This window comes from Rhinatrema bivittatum, chromosome 5, assembly GCF_901001135.1.
Source record: "Rhinatrema bivittatum chromosome 5, aRhiBiv1.1, whole genome shotgun sequence".
NCBI classification, from domain to species: Eukaryota; Metazoa; Chordata; class Amphibia; order Gymnophiona; family Rhinatrematidae; genus Rhinatrema; species Rhinatrema bivittatum.
In genome coordinates this window covers 73,476,771-73,493,470 of record NC_042619.1, presented here as the reverse complement: position 1 = coordinate 73,493,470, position 16,700 = coordinate 73,476,771, and the positions used below count along the sequence as shown (strand labels likewise).

Here is a 16,700-nt window from a genome sequence, read left to right as displayed (position 1 = left end):
GGTCCATCAAGCCAAGCATCCTGTTTCCAACAGTGGCCAATCCAGGCCATAAGAACCTGGCAAGTACCCAAAAACTAAGTCTATTCCATGTTACCATTGCTAATGGCAGTGGCTATTCTCTAAGTGAACTTAATAGCAGGTAATGGACTTCTCCTCCAAGAACTTATCCAATCCTTTTTTAAACACCGCTATACTAACTGCATTAACCACATCCTCTGGCAACAAATTCCAGAGTTTAATTGTGCATTGAGTAAAAAAGAACTTTCTCCGATTAGTTTTCAATGTGCCCCATGCTAACTTCATTTATTTATTTATTTATTTATTTATTTAAAGAATTTTTATATACCGGGGCACGTAGCAAAACATCACCTCGGTTCACAGTGTAACATAACATAGCAAATAGCTTTACAATGAATATAAATAACGGTTCACAATATAAAATGATATAGTAGCAGGCTTTACAAAAGATTATTATCTGCTTGTAAACTATATACAAGAGACTGAAAATTAACTATATACAAGGGAGGATGCAGTCAAATTTGACTGATAACATGGGCAACAGTAAAGGTTTGGGGAGGAGGGGGGTGGCGGAGAGGTAGGGTGAGCTGAAGGGAATATGGAATGGTAACATGGGAAACAGTAAAGGTTAGGGGAGGAGGGGGGTGGCGGAGAGGTAATGTGAGCAGAAGGGAATATGGAAGTCGGAGGAGGAGGGAGATGAGAAGGCGGGTAGATGCGGGAAGTGTATTAGTAAGTTTGGATCAGGTAGGGGGGGTAGAGTTGTAGATGTGGATGGTAGTCAATTAGTCGGGGTATGCTCGTTTGAAGAGCCATGTTTTAAGATTCTGTTTGAATTTTTTGTGGCATGGTTCCAGGCGTAGGTGGGGGGGGCATATTATTCCAGTGGGAGGTTCCTGCCATGATGAAAGAGCGTTCTCTAATAGAGGCGTGTTTCATGAGTTTGGGGGACGGTGTTGGGAGTTTGGCCTTGTGTTGCTGTCTAGTTGGTCTGGTAGGGTTGCGGAGTTGGAGATGTTCAGTGAACCATTGCATGTTTTGGTTGTGAATGGCTTTATGTATGAGTGTGAGGGCTTTATATATTATCCTTGAGGCTACAGGGAGCCAATGTAGGGATTGAAGGACAGGGGTGATGTGTTTGTGACGGTGCGTGTTGGTGAGAATGCGGGCAGCAGCGTTTTGTAGGAGTTGAAGTGGTTGGAGGGTATTTTTTGGTAAGCCTAGGAGGATAGCGTTACAGTAGTCAATCTTGGATAGGATCATGGCCTGTAGTACTGTTCGGAAATCGGACGCATGTAATAGGGGTTTGATTCTTTTCAGGGTGTGAAGTTTGAAAAATCCGCTCTTAATCGTAGCAGAGATGAATTTTTTTAGGTTAAAATGGTTGTCTATCCATATGCCTAAGCTGCGGACCAGTTGTGTGGAAGGGCAGGGGGAGAGCGAGGGGGGAGAGAGGTTGAGAGGGGGGTTATTAGGAGGATAAAGGATGAGTAGCTCTGTTTTGTTGGTGTTGAGTGCTAGAAAGTTATCTGTGAGTAATTTGTTTATTTCAGATAGGGCGGAATTCCAGATCTTCATTGCGTTTGTGATGGAATCAGTAATTGGTATGAGAATCTGCACATCATCAGCATAGATGAAGTGCTGGAAACCCAGTTTGGAAAGCAGTTGGCAGAGGGGGAGGAGGTAGATGTTAAAAAGGGTTGACGAGAGGGACGAGCCTTGGGGTACTCCTTGTGAAAGCCTAACAGGTTTGGATTCGTTAAGACCAATTTTTACACTATAGCTCCTGTCGTGTAGGTAAGATTGAAACCAGAGTAGGGCAGTTCCAGAGATGCCAATTTCCTTGAGGCGATTGATAAGTGTGTTGTGATTGACTGTGTCAAAGGCGGCTGATATATCTAGCAGTGCTAGTATGTGTGATTGTCCTTTGTCAAGAGCTCTAAGTATGTTTTCTGAAAGGGAGATGAGTAAGGTTTCTGTGCTGTGGTGTTTACGGAAACCAAACTGGGATGGGGAGAGAATATTGTGGTCTTCAGTGCCCCCTAGTCTTTCTACTATCCGAAAGAGTAAATAACCAATTCATATCTACCCATTCTAGGTCTCTCATAATTTTAAACATCTCTATCATATCCCCCCTCAGCCGTCTCTTCTCCAAGCTGAAAAGTCCTAACCTCTTTAGTCTTTCCTCATAGGGGAGCTGTTCCATTCCCCTTATCATTTCGGTAGCCCTTCTCTGTACTTTCTCCATCGCAATTATATCTTTTTTGAGATGCGGGACCAGAATTGTACACAGCATTCAAGGTATGGTCTCACCATGGAGCGATACAGAGGCATTATGACATTTTCCGTTTTATTCACCATTCCCTTTCTAATAATTCCCAACATTCTGTTTGCTTTTTTGACTGCCGCAGCACACTGAACTGACAATTTCAAAGTATTATCCACTATGACACCTAGATCTCTTTCTTGGGTTGTAGCACCTAATATGGAACCCAACATTGTGTAATTATAGCATGGGTTATTTTTCCCTATATGCATCACCTTGCACTTATCCACATTAAATTTCATCTGCCATTTGGATGCCCAATTTTCCAGTCTCACAAGGTCTTCCTGCAATTTATCACAATCTGCTTGTGATTTAACTACTCTGAACAATTTTGTATCATCTGCAAATTTGATTATCTCACTCGTCGTATTTCTTTCCAGATCATTTATAAATATATTGAAAAGTAAGGGTCCCAATACAGATCCCTGAGGCACTCCACTGTCCACTCCCTTCCACTGAGAAAAATGTCCATTTAATCCTACTCTCTGTTTCCTGTCTTTTAGCCAGTTTGCAATCCACGAAAGGACATCGCCATCTATCCCATGATTTTTTACTTTTCTTAGAAGCCTCTCATGAGGAACTTTGCCAAACGCCTTCTGAAAATCCAAGTATACTACATCTATCGGTTCACCTTTATCCATGTGTTTATTAACTCCTTCAAAAAAGTGAAGCAGATTTGTGAGGCAAGACTTGTCCTGGGTAAAGCCATGCTGACTTTGTTCCATTAAACCATGTCTTTCCATATGTTCTGTGATTTTGATGTTTACAACACTTTCCACTATTTTTCCTGGCACTGAAGTCAGGCTAACTGGTCTGTAGTTTCCCGGATCGCCCCTGGAGCCCTTTTTAAATATTGGGGTTACATTTGCTATCCTCCAGTCTTCAGGTACAATGGATGATTTTAATGATGGGTTACAAATTTTTACTAATAGGTCTGAAATTTCATTTTTTAGTTCCTTCAGAACTCTGGGGTGTATACCATCTGATCCAGGTGATTTACTACTCTTCAGTTTGTCAATCAGGCCTACCACATCTTCTAGGTTCACCGTGATTTGATTCAGTCCATCTGAATCATTACCCATGAAAACCTTCTCCATTACGGGTACCTCCCCAACATCCTCGTCAGTAAACACCGAAGCAAAGAAATCATTTAATCTTTCCGCGATGGCCGTATCTTCTCTAAGTGCCCCTTTAACCCCTTGATCATCTAACGGTCCAACTGACTCCCTCACAGGCTTTCTGCTTTGGATATATTTTAAAAAGTTTTTACTGTGAGTTTTTGCCTCTACAGCCAACTTCTTTTCAAATTCTCTCTTAGCCTGTCTTATCAATGTCTTACATGTAACTTGCCAACGTTTATGCTTTATCCTATTTTCTTCTGTTGGATCCTTCTTCCAATTTTTGAATGAAGATCTTTTGGCTAAAATAGCTTTTTTCACCTCCCCTTTTAACTATGCCGGTAATCGTTTTGCCTTCTTTCCACCTTTCTTAATGTGTGGAATACATCTTCTAGACTGTGCTTCTAGAATGGTATTTTTTTAACAATGACCACACCTCTTGGACATTTTTTACTTTTGTAGCTGCTCCTTTCAGTTTTTTTCTAACAATTTTTCTCATTTTATCAAAGTTTCCCTTTTGAAAGTTTAGCAGGAGAGCCTTGGATTTGCACACTGTTCCTCTTCCTCTTCCAGTCATTAAATCAAATTTGATCATATTATGATCACTATTGCCAAGCGGCCCCACCACCATTACACCTCTCTCACCAAGTCCTGTGCTCCACTGAGAATTAGATCTAAAATTTCTCCCTCTCTCGTTGGTTCCTGAACCAATTGCTCCATAAAGCTATCATTTATTCTATCCAGGAACGTTATCTGTCTAGCGTGTCCCGATAATACATTTACCCAGTCAATATTGGGGTAATTGAAGTCTCCCATTATTACTGCACTACCAATTTGGTTAGCTTCCCTAATTTCTCTTAGCATTTCACTGTCCGTCTCACCATCTTGACCAGGTGGACGGTAGTATACCCCTATCACTATAGTCTTCCCTGACACACAAGGGATTTCTACCCATAAAGATTCAATTTTGTATTTCGTCTCATGCAGGATGTTTATCCTGTTGGACTCTATGCCATCCCGGACATAAAGCGCCACACCTTCTCCCTGGTGCTCCTCTCTGTCATTGCGATATAATTTGTACCCCGGTATAGCACTGTCCCATTGGTTATCCTCTTTCCACCATGTCTCTGAGATGCCAATTAAGTCTATGTCATCATTCACTGCTATACATTCTAATTCTCCCATCTTACTTCTTAGACTTCTGGCGTTAGCATACAAACATTTCAAAGTTTGTTTTTTGTTTGTATTTTCATTCTGCTTTTTAATTGATAGGGGTAAGTTAGAATTTTTTATCTCAGGTGAGTTTTTAGTTACAGGCACTTGGACTATTTTTCTAATTATTGGAACCTCACTGTCGGGATGCCCTAATTCTAATGCATCATTAATATCCTTTGAAGATACCTCTCTCCGAACCATGCGCTGCTGAGCAATACAAACAGTCTAACTTCAGTTAGTCAGCCAGAGTGACTCACTGCTCTCTTGATTAACAAATGTTGGTCCCTATTCAAACCCAATCACACTACCTCATCACCTTTCCAAGGTGAGTAACTGAGCTGAACTATTCAACTTTTTTACTTAGGTATACACTGCTCCTAGCTTATTTCTAGCCTCTGGCTACTTTTTTTTTTTTGAGGGGGGGGGGGGGGTGGTTGTGGTTTTTTTTTTCCAATACAAACACTCAGTTTGTATTAAATACAAACACTCAGTTCTTTAAGTCTGCAGAACACTCAGTTCTGCAGACTTTAAAAATAAACACACTACCTACTGCTTACTAGCTACCTTATCGACTGACTATTTAAAAATACAAACAGTCTAACTTGTTTATTCACTGCCTTTCTGACTATTAAAGGCACAAACACATAAACACACTAAATAATATTCCCGGATAGTTAACTTTGCCCCAATACTTTTAAAAAAAGACAATGTCCCAAGCAAAAACTTACTGATTCCTTTCAGCCACCAGCAAGGTGATCCTCTCCTCTCAGTGTTCCCACTGGAATGTGGGTTACTGAGCTCTTCCCTTCTAATTTATAATGTACTTTTAAGGTAAATTAGTACAAAACAGTTCCTTTAGAGATACCTATACAATGGGTATTAGGAAAATGTCCAAACCTTTTTTTAAATGCAGCTATACTAATAGCTTACGCCACATCCTTTGGCAACGAATTCCAGAGCTTAATTATGTGTTGAGCAAAAAAATATTTTCTCCTATTAGTTCTAAATGTATTACCTAGTAACTTCATTGTGTCCCCCCCGGTCTTTGTACTTTTTGAAAGAGTAAACTGATTAACATTTACTCGTTCCATTCCACTCATTATTTTAGAGACCTCTATCCCTCAGCCATCTCTTCTCTGAAAAGAGTCCTAACCTCTTTAGCCTTTCTTCATAGGGGAACTGTTTCATCCCCTTTATCATCTTGGTCAGCTTTCTCTGTATCTGTACCTTTTCTAATTCTGCTGTATCTTTCTTGAGATGTGGTGACTATAACTGAACACAATACTCAAGATGAAGTCATACAATGGAGTGATACAGGGGCATTATAATATTTTCTGTTTATTCTCCATTCCTTTTCTAATAATCCCTAGCATTGTATTTGCTTTCTTGGCTTCTGCTGCACACTGAGCAGAAGATTTCAAAGATGACACCTAGATCCTTTTCCTAAGTGGTGACTCTTAATGTAGAATCTTGCATTTTATAGCTATAATTTGGGTTACTCTTCCCTAATTGCATCACTTTGCATTTGCCTACATTAAATTTCATTTTCCATTTGCATGCTCAGTCTCCCAGTTTTGCAATGTCCTCTTGCAATTTCTCACAATCCTCTTGTGATTTGACAACATTGAATAATTTTGTGTCATTGGTAAATTTATTCACCTCACTTGTTGTTCCCATTTCCAGGTCATTTATAAATATATTAAAAAGCATCAGTCCCAGTACGAATCCCTGGGGCAAATCCCTGGAAAAATTTACCATTTAGCCCTACTCTCTGTTTTCTATCATTTAACCAGTTGGCAAGCCACAATAGGATACTGCCATCTATCCCATGACTTTCTAATTTCCTAAGAAGTCTCTCATGAGGGACTCTGTCAAATGTTTTCTGGAAATCCTGATACATTATATCAACTGACTCACCTTTATCCACAAGTTTATTTACACCCTCAAAAAAAGTAGCAAATTTGTGAGGCAAGATTTCCCTTAGCTAAATCCATGTTGGCTTTGTCCCATTAAACTATGCTTATCTATATGTTCAGGAATCTTCTTCTTTATGATAGTTTCTACCATTTTACCCGGCACAAACGTCAGACTCACTGATCTGTAATTTTCTGGCTCACCCCTTGATCCCTTTTTAAAAATTGGCATTAAATTGGCAACCCTCCAGTCTTCAGGTACCATAGATGACGTTATTGATAGTTTGAAAATTTTTTATAGCAGGTCCACAATTTCATTTCTCAATTCTTTCAGCACTCTGGGATATATACCATCTGGTCCAGGTGGTTTGCTACTCTTTAGTTTGTCAATTTGCCCCAGTACATCTTCTAGATTCACTGACATTTGCTTCAGTTCCTCTGAAACATCACCTTTGAATATCATTTCTGGCATGGGTATATATTCTTACATCTTCTTCAGTGAATACTGAACCAAAGAATTAATTTAGTCTCTGTGCTATGGCTTTGTCATCCCTATGTGCTCCTTTTATCCCTTAATCATCTAATGGTCCAACTGACTCTCGCAGGTTAGACATCTAAAAAGGAAAATTAGTTCTTACCTGTTAATTTTTCGTTCTTGTAGTACCACGGATCAGTCCAGACTGTGGGTTGAGCCTCCTTTCCAGCAGGTGGAGACAGACTAAAACTGAAAGGATATCCTATATGAGGACAGAGCCTATCCTGTAACCCTTCAGTATAACGAATGTCAAAGCAGAAAATAACAAAACCAGAGTAGGATCAAGCAAGTAACCATAAAATTCAGTGGAGCAGATGTAGAACAATGTAATAGATATGGTATGACTAACCACTCTTGCATATACTTGGTGCTGGGCAATCAAGGCTTCCGGTGTATTTGCTCAGTATTCATGCACAAAAAAGATGTGTGGAAATCTACAAATCTATGAATCTGCAAGAGAAACAAGCTTCGAGAGGACAGAAAAAAGACAAACAGGGAAGGGCATCTGGACTGATCCGTGGTACTACAGGAACGAAAATTAACAGGTAAGAACTAATTTTCCTTTCCCTGTACGTACCCGGATCAGTCCAGACTGTGGGATGTACCAAAGCTTCTCTAAATCGGGTGGGACCGAGACAGTCCCGCTCGAAGCACTTGTAGCCCAAAAGAACCAAGAAGCGGAGCTTGCACATCCAGACGGTAGTGTCGAGCAAAAGTATGCAAGGACGTCCAAGTGGCGGCACTGCAAATCTCCTGCGGAGGGACCGATTGACTGTCCACCCAGGAAGTAGTTTGAGAACGCAGTGAATGAGCCATAAGGCCCTCGGGAACCGCCCGTCCTCGACAAAGAGAGGCCGAGGAGATTGCTTCCTTCAGCCACCGCGCAATAGTGGTCTTAGAAGCCGGCGTACCCTGAATGGGCCCACTCCAGTGGACAAAAGATGAACCAAGACCCGAAAGCCATGGGTAACCTGGAGATAGCGAAGTAGAACTCGTATAGTATCAAGTTTACGGAAATCGTCCCCAGTCGCAGGGGAAAACGCAGGGAGTTCTGCAGACAGGTTGACATGGAGGTTAGAAGAATCTTCACTAAAAAGGAAGGGCCCGTCACGAGGGATACCCCGGAATTGGAAAATTGCAAAACAAAAGGTTCCCGACAGGACAGTGCATGGATCACCGAGATCCGATGAGCATAAGAGATAGAGACCAGAAAGACAGTCTTAAGCATAAGAGTTTTCAAGGTAGCGCAACGGAGAGGTTCTAACAGAGCTGCACAGAGGGCCCGAAGGATCAGACTAAAACTCCCCGATGGGCAAGCGGCCGAGAAGGTGGACGTAGATGCTTGACGCCCCTCAAGCACCAATCACATGCGGGTGGCCCGTTCAGTGATGACATTCTACCCGACCCAGGAGAGAACCGAGAGGGGAGAAGATCTTCTTGGGGAAGAGAGGACTAACGAGATCGGGGCGGAGAGCGCTGAGATACCAGACTCTGCACAAACAGCTTCAAACACGTTCCAGATATGCGCGTATGCCAGGGAACTCGACTGTTTCCGGGCCCGCAACAAGGTGAAGATGATCTCCTCCTAATAGCCCTTGCGCCTTAGGCATCATCTTTCAAAAACCAGGCCGCTAGACAGGAGTGATCGGCCTGGTCGAAAAATACAGATCCTTGACGAAGGAGCAGAGGAAAATGGCGTAGCTGTAGAGGTCCGTCCGGCGGTAGGTTGAGAAAATCCGCGAATCACGGCCTGCACAGCCACTCTGGTGCTACCAGAACCCCAGTGGAGTTCCATTCTTCTGAGAACTTTCCCGACCAGGGGCCACGGGGGGGGGGGGGGGGGGGGGGGGGGGAACACGTATAGAAGGACGTCCGCCGGCCAAGGAGAGCCAAAGCATCTATGCCCTCCGAGCCATGTTCCCTCCAGCGGCGGAAGAATCAATTTGCCTTGGCATTGCAAAGGGTCGCCATGAGGCCCAGGTGGTGGGGGACCACCTGTCGATGATGAGATTCATGGCTGCGTCAGAGTTCCCACTCCCCGGGATTGAGCAACTGACGACTGAGAAAATCGGCCTGAACATTCTCCCTTGCCCACAATGTGGGAGGCTGCCGGGCACTGTAGATGTCGCTCTGCCCAGGCGAAGAGACGGCTTGTTTCCAGGGCCATCAGCGGACTGCGGGCACCTCCTTGGGGATTGACAAGCTACAGTGGAGGAGCTGTCGGACAAGACCCATATCGCCTTGCCGCAGATGAGGGGGAGAAACTCCAGAAGAGCTAGTAACATCGCCTGAGCCTCCAACCGAATGATATGCCAGCGAGACTGAGCTGCCGGTCAGATCCCCTGGGCGTACTGGGAGAGGCAGACCGCACCCCAGCCCGAGAGACTGGCGTCCGTGGTTACTATCGTCCACTGAGGGACTTGGAGAGGCTTTCCCTGTAACAAATGAGGAAGGGAAAGCCACCACTGCAAGTCGGCGACGGTAAGGCCCAAAAAACGGGAGGACTGCGTGAAACTGTTCCAACACTGTCTGCCAACGGGACAGCAAAGCTTTCTGGAACAGTAGCATATGAGCAAAAGCCCAAGGGACAAGGTCAATGGCAGAAGCCAAGGGGCCCGAGACCTGCAGGCAGACACAGGCTGCCGGAGAAGGCAGCAAGACCAGACTCTGAAACCGGCCGATCAACTCGAGAGCCCGCGCGCGAGGCAAGAAGACCTTGCCCACCCGGTTCTCGAGGTGGGCTCCCAGGAACCCTAACTCCTGGGAGGGCTGAAGGTAGCTCTTGGAGAAATTCAGTATGCACCCGAGAGACGCGAGGAGAAGTAACACGCGATCCACTGCCTGCCGGCAAGAGCCTCCGCCTTGGCCCTGACGAGCCAGACGTCCCGGTAGGGGTGAACAAGGGTCCCTTTTCGGCGGAGAGCAGCTGCCACCACCACCATGACTTTGGTGAAGGCGCAAGGTGCCATCACGAGACCAAAGGGAAGTGCCCTGAACTGGAATTCCCGGTGGAGGATGTGAACGCGAAGAGACTACGGTAGCCACGATGAATCGGAATATGGAAACACGCCTCTGTCAAAGCAAGTGAGGCGAGGAACTCTACGGGGCGAAACGGCACGAGGACCACTCGCAGAGTTTTCATGTGGAAAGCGGGATCTTGAGGGCCCGGTTGACTCTTGTGAGGTCTAAGATCGGACGAAGACCTGTCCTGTTAGGGAATGACGAAGTAAATAGAATACTGGCCTGCGGCAAGTTTGCTGTCTGGAACCGGGACCACCACGCCCAGACACAGGGGCCAGGCGGGGGTTTGCTCCACCGCTTGCCACTGGGACCGACCTCACGGGGAAATAGAAAAAGGATCTCGAGAAATCTCGAGCAAAGCAAAGGTGTACCCGTCTCTGAGGACGTCAAGGACCCACTGGTCCGACATGAATTTGACCCATGCCACGAAAAGCAAGACGGAAAACCCCCCTGAGGAGTCACCCTGCCCGTGTGGGGTATACCGTCTCTGGCCCACATAACGTGGACAAGAGATGTAAAGGAACGGGATGCTTTCGGACGGTCCTTCGGAAGCCTATGGACCTTACTTTCCCCCAAGGAATCCATAGTTTCTCAAGGCCCTTGCCAAGGAGCAGCTTACCTTTGAACAGCAACGTGCCTAACCGGGCTTTGGAGGACGGATCGGCTGACCAATGGCGCAGCCAGAGGAGCCGTTTGGCGGACCTCGCAGTAGCCATCGCTTTTGCCTGGACATGGAGAAGGTCGTAAGCGCAGCCTCTGCCCACGGGGGGTCCCGGGTGCAGAGCAACTTTGAACCCACCTGAGGCCTGCCCTCAGCATGAGACTGCTGCAAATAGGTGCACGCACCCCCCGCGCCAGGACATCAAAAATGCACATCACATGAGCCTTGAGCATGCGGACCTGTGCGGCTTTAAAAGCCGGGAAACCCTCCTGTATTGTGATCGCATAAGTAGTTCCCGGAGGGATTACTGTCATTTGTTTTTTTAAATCTAAGCATACCTCCGGGAGGGGGAGGTTATCTAGTGCACGGCCCGCCTAGAGTCCCGTCTCGGGAGCGTTCCATTCCTGCAGGCACTACAACTTGTGCGTGGGATGAGAGGGGAAGGCGATTGCCGGATGCCTGATTCCCGCCAGGACCGGGTCCATATCCTTGGGCAAAGAGGCTGTAAGGGGTGGAAGGGTATCCTCCTCCGCATCCGGATTAGCGGCAGGATCCAGGGGTACCGGATCCACCGTGAGGTCGGGGGAGGGGCACTCCCGTGACCACCCACGCCCCAAGGGACCACGGGGGCTCCACAGCCGGTCTAACCGTCAACAGCGCGGAGCGAGGACATTTTTTTTTTTGCGGGCTAGCTAAATAAAATCTTCGCAGCAGGAGGGCAAAATCAGATACAAAACGAGCCCTGGAAGTTCTGGGTGGGGGAGGGGAGGGAGCAGCAAGAGGGTGACAGAAAACTCATCCTGGGGGGCCAGGGTGCTGAAATCGGGGGTAGCTGCAAAAAAATCAGCCCCCCATCCCCAGGGAGCTCCGAAAAAGGAGCCGACAAAAAATCCAAAATGGCCACCATTCCCGGGCTTTCCCGGCCTGGCCAAGTTCTGGGGAGTTGATCCCTGGGCTAAATTTGCCAGCCCTGCCGAGGAGGGACCTACCCCACCCAGCAGGGAGGCAGAGAAGAGGTCCCCTCGCAAAAAAAACACGAAGGGGCTGGCAGAGAAGAGGCAGGCTGCCTCCCGCGGCAAAGAGAGAGCAGCTCTGAAGAAAAAAAGGCTGCAGAGAAAAAGTTTGATTGACAGCCTGGAGGCCCGGAGTGAAGCAGGGGGGAAACCTGCTGACTCCTGCCTGTCTGGCTGCCGGTTCAACCCAGGTAGGGGAGAAAGACACAGAATATTGGTCTGTTGCTGTAGTTAAGTATTAAAAGCACTGGGAGCACTTCTAAACTTAAGCCTGTTCCTGTGTCACTTTTTTTTTTTTTTGTAAAGAAACTGAGCACAGCAGCATAACATTAAGACCCTTTGGCAGCCGGGGGGGGAGAGACGAGCCCTGGACAGACTCAGTCCCCACATCTGGAAGCGGTAACAGACACAGGCTATGCACTGCACAAGGGGCAAAGCCCCCCTGAGTCCGGAAAGAGCCAGGAGACGGAACCGTCTCCTGAAGAAAAAATCCACAACTTCCTGACTAAACTTTTTAACTTTATTTTAACAGGAAGAAAACAACTACAAAACCCCTAAGGAATAAGTACTTGCTAGATCCCAGAAGGAAGGAAGAGAAAGAAGGCTGACTAGCCTAGATCAGGAGACTGAAGGGAGACGTGCTGCACCTGCTGGAGACAGACAAATACTGAAGGGTTACAGGATAGACTCTGTCCTCATATAGGATATCCTTTCAGTTTTAGTCTGTCTCCACCTGCTGGAAAGGAGGCTCAACCCACAATCTGGACTGATCCGGGTACGTACAGGGAATGTCATTTGAATATCAGGAGATAGAATACTCGAGTGTTAAACATCTAGGGGCCTAAGCAATAAAACTTCAGCAAAACAATTTAATGGGCATGTTAAAAAGTCACTCAAAGAATTATGCAAAAAGATTTAGCATACTGGCAGTAAAATACGTCAGAAGAAGCATACTCAAATATTTCTGTGCATGGAAACCCGAAAATGCATTGGCTAAAGAAAGTGAACATGTTGCTTACTGAGGGCACAATAAATAGTGTGAGTATGCTAAACAGTATGGGGCAGATTTTTAAAAAATACGCGAGCGCATACTTTTGTTCGCGCACCAGGCGCGAACAAAAGTACGCTGGATTTTATAAGATACGCGCGTAGCCACGCGTATCTTATAAAATCCGGGGTCGGCGCGTGCAAGGGGGGTGCACATTTGTGCAACCTGCGCACGCCGAGCCCAGCGCAAGCTGCTTGTTCCCTCCGAGGCCGCTCCGATTTCGGAGCGGCCTCGGAGGGAACTTTTCTTCGCCCTCCCCCCACCTTCCCCTACCTAACCCACTCCCCCGGCCCTATCTAAACCCCCCCTTACCTGTGTTCGCAAAGTTACGCCTGCTGAAAGCAGGCGTAACTTTGCGCGCGTCGCCGGCAGCCGCGTTCCGTCCTCCGGTCCCGGGGGCTGGTCCGGAGGCCTCGACCACGCCCCGGGCCCGCCCCCGAAATGCCGGGGCACGCCCCCGAAACGCCGCATCGTTTCGGGAACGCCCCCGGACACGCCCCCTCCCACCCCTTTTCGAAAGCCCCAGGACTTACGCACGTCCCGGGGCTTTAGGCGTGCGCGGGCCTTTTAAAATCCGCCCCTAAGTTCAGTTCTCTTTTCCTTTTGATTCTTCCTGCTGGCATACAAGGAACACACAACTAAGGGGGTCATTCTCTAACACTATTGCATGCGAAAAGTCCCTTTCTGCGTGTGATAGCTAGCTCGGGGCAGAGTCGGCCCTGGAAGAGGAGGAGTCGGGGCGGCACCGGGGCAGATGCTGCGGACACATCGCTGGCGGCGAAAGGTAAGATTCCTTATCACCGCCAGTTTCACGCCGAATAACTACAACTTTTATGGTGTAATTATTCGGCGCGAAAGCTAGCAGCAATCGCACCGCGGAGGTGCGATCACTGCCGGCTATTATAGGACCGCCCCCCGCTTCGCCTCCCCGCCCCCCGTTACTGCCGGATTCTTTAAGGTCTGTGACCTTAGAGAATCCAGGCCTAGGCTTGGCACAAGCTTGTCAACGTAGAGGAAGGAATTGGGAGAGTTAGAACACACTTGGTGAGGAGGAGAGGTTAATGGAGAGTAGAGCACGCCAGAAGAGCAGACAACTGACATGATTTCATGTTTAGACTTGTTTATCTTCTGTGCCAGTGAGGATTTTCAAAAAGTGGTGTAAGAGGAAATTGTTGGGGACAGAATACAAGGGGGAGACCCAGGAAGGAATCTGGCCACCCTGGTTTAGGATATCAGCATTTCAACATTCATCCCTTTATGACCAACCTGTAGTTCTAGCACCACAATGATTGCACAACACAGTTTGCTACTCCCTCAAAACTCACAGAAATGTATCCATTTATTTATTGTATTTGATATTCTGCCTTTGATTCTATACCCAAAATACTTGCTCAGCTGAAAAGTGTTTTTGAGGTTCAGACTGCTCCTCAACCTCATGCTTCTGCACACTTACAAAAGTCTTTAGCCACAAAAACACTGGCAATATAATAATAAAAATCATCCTTATTTTTATAGTGCTACTGGACGTTCACAGCACTGAACAATGGTGATAAGGAATTCAGGTACAATAAGTTCCTTCTCAAAAGAAGAAGACAAGAGGCGATAAAGAGGGCAAATTTCAAATTGCCTTCAGAAGTGTAAAGTTTACAGGTACTTTTTACTGGCAGACTTTGCAACAATTTTCAAAAGTAAAAATTGATGCAAGGTACTCCCAAGCTGGGAAGTATTATTAAGTACTGAGCCACAGAGCCAGCAGGAAGACTGTCATGTCTCTCCTGGCAAAAAATTCTGGAGGCACCTTCCAGAATTTTTTTTTAAAATATTTTATTTATCAATCTTTTACATTATTTTTCAAGTAAACACTTGAGATGCAAAAACATATGATTAACACAAATATACAAATCTGATATACTTTCAATGAAACAATTACATCACATGTATCTATTTAGACCACTATAAGAGCCAGCCATGATGCCAGTATGCACAAGCCTAAGGAAAATCATAGGAAATTAACGGTAAAGGGTCTGATTTATTTATTCAAGATCAATTGCACTCTTTTAAGCTCCCTTAGCCAGACATTAGGAACTAACCTAATCTCCCCACCTTATTGCTAAGAAAAGTAACTAGTTGGGAAGGAAGAAAAAACTGGTATGAAACACCCTAATATTTTATCAGGCATTTACAGGGAAATTTAAGAACAAATAGTGCTCCCAACCGTAAAACTCTAGGTTTTAATAACAGAAATTGGCATCTGCGCTTTTGCGTTTGCCTGGAAAGATCGGGAAACAACTGTATTTTACAATTCAGGAATGGTTCATTCCAATGTAGAAAATATTTTTTTTAAATCCATTCCTTGTCTGAATCGAGTAGGAATGTACCAATCAATGTAGAGGGTACAGCCAAATCATCATCCGAATGTTCCAAAATATCTGAAATATTCATTTTAGGTGTATCTTTAACTTGAATATCTTTCTCTTCTTGAATTAGACTCTTCTTTATTTGTGGTATATAATAAAATTTAGCTGTTATGGGGAAGTGTCTCTTCTGGAATTTTCAATATCTCAATTAGATACCTTGTCCAGATATCTTTAGGTGATGCATATGGGATTTTCATGAAATTTATACAGCAAATATTTTTTGCATGTGATACATTTTCCAAATTTTCCAACTTAAAATTGAAAGAGGTGTTTTCTTTAATCATCTCTTGCTGAGTAAGAGATGATTAGTGCTATATAAGTCCCGAATCTTTTTATTATCTCCCAAATCATTTTCAACCAATTCCAGTCTTCTGTCCACATCTTGAACTGCTTTAGAAATATTAATTTGAAGTAAACCATTAGTATTCAAAATATAAATTGCTTCCCATATTGTTTCAAGGCTAATCTGCTGAGGTCTCACCAATTCCGTTATTTGAAATGGAGGATATTTAGTTTCCTTCCCATATTATTGGGACTGGGCAGCTTGAGCCGCAATTTCGCCTGGAAATGTAGGGGCCTCTCTCTCCAGTACTGTGGGCTCCGAGAAGGACTCACCTCGGGCGCCGACTTTCGACCCCTCAGAGTCCCTCCGCCGGCATTGGGGTTGAGCCTCCGCTGGATACTCAGGCGGCAATCTCTCTACAGGAGATAGTGTTATCAGCTCAGGGGAGGTTGCGGGCACTTCTTCCCCCCGCTCTCCTCCCAGCGAGCCCACCTCCGTATTTCCAAGGACCTGGACTACATGTGCATCCATCGGCCCAGCCAAGGTTTGTGGAGAGGATGTCTCCGGAGCTAGACGCTCCCTCACCCTATGCTTGCAGGCCGAATGAGGCATTAATCCAAAAGGAAAAAGACGGACACCCAGGCTACATGCTATGTCGCTATCTTGGATCACCAGGACATCACCTTTCCCCTCCAGAATTTTAAGTATAGATTCCAGAGGGATAATGGGTGGGATTAGGGCCCATGAGCTGCTCTTAAGTATTAGGAGGATTGGCATTTGGGAAAGTGCTGGGGGGTGGGGGGGTGGGAGAGGGTGTTAAAAATGAATATCAGTTGGGGGGATGCTCAGGTGAGATGGATTTTGGGAATCAGGGTTTGTTTTTTGTTTTTTTTAAATTGAAAGGGTTTAGGCAGACAAGGATTTTTAAAAGTTGAGTATTTGAAGATGTGTGATGCTGAGTGGTTTGGGAAAACATTTTAAACTGATTAAATCAGGAGATGATCAGGTCTTGGAGGACTTTTTTTTTATTATTACATTGAGTACTGGAAGGGAGGGAAGGGGATACAGTCATTTTTCTCCTTTTTTGGGGTGTTGGCAGTGAGAAAAAGGATCAGTGCTGGGAATTTTTTGT

General features: G+C 45.6%; 1 protein-coding gene across 6 annotated transcripts in view; it reads right to left on the bottom strand.

Moving 5' to 3' along the window:
* Positions 1-16,700, bottom strand: part of ELMOD1 (ELMO domain containing 1) — a 338,352-nt gene that overhangs the window by 89,815 nt on the left and 231,837 nt on the right. The window lies entirely within an intron of this gene.